Source organism: Cynoglossus semilaevis, chromosome W (genome assembly GCF_000523025.1).
Source record: "Cynoglossus semilaevis isolate Cse_v1.0 chromosome W, Cse_v1.0, whole genome shotgun sequence".
Taxonomy (NCBI): Eukaryota; Metazoa; Chordata; class Actinopteri; order Pleuronectiformes; family Cynoglossidae; genus Cynoglossus; species Cynoglossus semilaevis.
This window is the reverse complement of record NC_024327.1, coordinates 765,510-768,990: the sequence shown is the minus strand read 5'-3', so window position 1 is coordinate 768,990 and position 3,481 is coordinate 765,510. Positions and strand designations below refer to the sequence as shown.

The following is a 3,481-nucleotide window of genomic DNA, read 5'->3' as shown; positions in this document are numbered from 1 at the left end:
GAGAGCTGTGGAGAAAAACGGGCTTTTTATAGGCCACCTTTCATTGTGTTCTCACCAGTGGGAGTACAATCTTAGTTCGATAAAAGATACACTCGAGTTCATTGTTTTCAAAACTGCCATTCAAGTTGAGATTTAGTAGCCCTGTACGGGTGGTGAAGTGAGGACTCCTGCTGCTCCGGCTGCTGTTGGGTGACGTCACGCCCCGTGGTTCCTGTCAGTGAATGAATTGAGGTGAACGTTTTAACTGGGCACTTGTTCTGAAAACGATTTCAATGCAAACGAGTAGAGCATTACAAACAAGAGAAGTGCAAGAAGAAGAAAAACTCCAGTACAGTGAGAACATTTTTGTTCATTTGTTTCCAGTGGCGTCACAGATAGTTTGATGAACGTGTAGAGAGTTGGAATAAAATGGAAGCGTAGAGACCGTAGCTCCAATGAGATGAAAGAAAAACAGACACCCCTATTCTATTTATTTCTTTTAAATTATTATTGAATTTATTTTAATGCCTTCCGTCATCTGTTGGCGCTCATATCACTACGCTGCTGTGACATGCTACGCCACTAGATGGCGGATCGCATTTGTGGTATAATGGGAGTCACGCGAACACAGGGAGAATAAATCCTGCTGTCATGATGGTAACACCAGCAAAACGTGTATCTCCTTTATTCTTACCACGGGTCAGTGAATATATACACCCAATCCGGTGTGCATACGATATGCTATGAGTTGAATATGTGACTAAGTAATTAGCTGTGTACATACGAGTGAAAGTAACCGGTTGTTGAGAGAAAGTTGATGTGAAGTGAGTGTGAAGTGTATGCTAAGTGGCCAATGCTAAGCGGACTTGTCTCATGGTGAGTGAAGAAAATCGATGCTGATGTTTATTTTGGAACGTGTTTTGTGCCATCTGTAACTTGTGTTTCTTTTATAAGTTTTATTTGCACACAAATTGATCTTTTTGTTCATTGTTGCCAGAACCAGGAAAACGCTGTTCCGATGTCACAGAGCGGTAGAATTGAGTGACTGTAGGAAGAATGTAGTTACTGTAGTTCAAATGTGCGGCAAGATATTCCATTACGTTAAAGTAATTACTAGTTAAAAGTTGGTTCAGTGAAAACAAAGTCATTTATTGTTTCACGAATATAATAGAATGTTGTATCCTTGTTATTCAAATAGTGTTTCTTTTTAATAAATCCATGCTGTGAAATGTATTAGATTACATGAAAGTTGTGACAAAAGCTAAGGCCATTAGGTTAGTAACAACATTTTGGCTATTGAAATATTGTACATGAGACAGAGAATAAATCCTGCTGTCATGATGATAACACCAGCAAAACGTGTGTCACCTTTATTCTTACCACAGACAGGAAAATAATGCAAACTGCATTTTGTTGCTCTGTACTTGTGACATGTGCAATGACAATAAAGTTGAATTCTGTTCTATTCTAATTGGCAGCATCCCGGCTATCGAGCTAGGGAGGCAACAAACGCTTCAAGCGAACGCCTTGATATGAAAAAAATAAATAAATAATGACAAAGATAATTTCAGGAGCGGCCCCTGCTGTATTCCTCATGAACTGCAAGTGTTTCAACTTCAAGGTTCAGTCTTTGCCCTAGAAAAGCAAGGCGTTGAAAAGGCTGCAGTATGAAAAAGAAAGAGCACCTCCGTCTGGTCAAAAAAGCTTACAGCACCTGGTATTCCCAGGCGGTCTCCCATCCAAGTACTAACCAGGCCCGACCCTGCTTAGCTTCCGAGATCAGACGAGATCGGGCGTGTTCAGGGTGGTATGGCCGTAAGCGAGAGCTGTGGAGAAAAACGGGCTTTTTATAGGCCACCTTTCATTGTGTTCTCACCAGTGGGAGTACAATCTTAGTTCGATAAAAGATACACTCGAGTTCATTGTTTTCAAAACTGCCATTCAAGTTGAGATTTAGTAGCCCTGTACGGGTGGTGAAGTGAGGACTCCTGCTGCTCCGGCTGCTGTTGGGTGACGTCACGCCCCGTGGTTCCTGTCAGTGAATGAATTGAGGTGAACGTTTTAACTGGGCACTTGTTCTGAAAACGATTTCAATGCAAACGAGTAGAGCATTACAAACAAGAGAAGTGCAAGAAGAAGAAAAACTCCAGTACAGTGAGAACATTTTTGTTCATTTGTTTCCAGTGGCGTCACAGATAGTTTGATGAACGTGTAGAGAGTTGGAATAAAATGGAAGCGTAGAGACCGTAGCTCCAATGAGATGAAAGAAAAACAGACACCCCTATTCTATTTATTTCTTTTAAATTATTATTGAATTTATTTTAATGCCTTCCGTCATCTGTTGGCGCTCATATCACTACGCTGCTGTGACATGCTACGCCACTAGATGGCGGATCGCATTTGTGGTATAATGGGAGTCACGCGAACACAGGGAGAATAAATCCTGCTGTCATGATGGTAACACCAGCAAAACGTGTATCTCCTTTATTCTTACCACGGGTCAGTGAATATATACACCCAATCCGGTGTGCATACGATATGCTATGAGTTGAATATGTGACTAAGTAATTAGCTGTGTACATACGAGTGAAAGTAACCGGTTGTTGAGAGAAAGTTGATGTGAAGTGAGTGTGAAGTGTATGCTAAGTGGCCAATGCTAAGCGGACTTGTCTCATGGTGAGTGAAGAAAATCGATGCTGATGTTTATTTTGGAACGTGTTTTGTGCCATCTGTAACTTGTGTTTCTTTTATAAGTTTTATTTGCACACAAATTGATCTTTTTGTTCATTGTTGCCAGAACCAGGAAAACGCTGTTCCGATGTCACAGAGCGGTAGAATTGAGTGACTGTAGGAAGAATGTAGTTACTGTAGTTCAAATGTGCGGCAAGATATTCCATTACGTTAAAGTAATTACTAGTTAAAAGTTGGTTCAGTGAAAACAAAGTCATTTATTGTTTCACGAATATAATAGAATGTTGTATCCTTGTTATTCAAATAGTGTTTCTTTTTAATAAATCCATGCTGTGAAATGTATTAGATTACATGAAAGTTGTGACAAAAGCTAAGGCCATTAGGTTAGTAACAACATTTTGGCTATTGAAATATTGTACATGAGACAGAGAATAAATCCTGCTGTCATGATGATAACACCAGCAAAACGTGTGTCACCTTTATTCTTACCACAGACAGGAAAATAATGCAAACTGCATTTTGTTGCTCTGTACTTGTGACATGTGCAATGACAATAAAGTTGAATTCTGTTCTATTCTAATTGGCAGCATCCCGGCTATCGAGCTAGGGAGGCAACAAACGCTTCAAGCGAACGCCTTGATATGAAAAAAATAAATAAATAATGACAAAGATAATTTCAGGAGCGGCCCCTGCTGTATTCCTCATGAACTGCAAGTGTTTCAACTTCAAGGTTCAGTCTTTGCCCTAGAAAAGCAAGGCGTTGAAAAGGCTGCAGTATGAAAAAGAAAGAGCACCTCCGTCTGGTCAAAAA

General features: G+C 40.1%; 1 non-coding gene across 1 annotated transcript; it reads right to left on the bottom strand.

Moving 5' to 3' along the window:
• Positions 1-1,681: 1,681 nt before the first annotated feature.
• Positions 1,682-1,800, bottom strand: LOC112486449 (5S ribosomal RNA). Its single transcript, XR_003048877.1, has one exon. It is a non-coding gene; the product is annotated as a 5S ribosomal RNA (ribosomal RNA).
• Between the last annotated feature and the right edge of the window lie 1,681 nt (positions 1,801-3,481).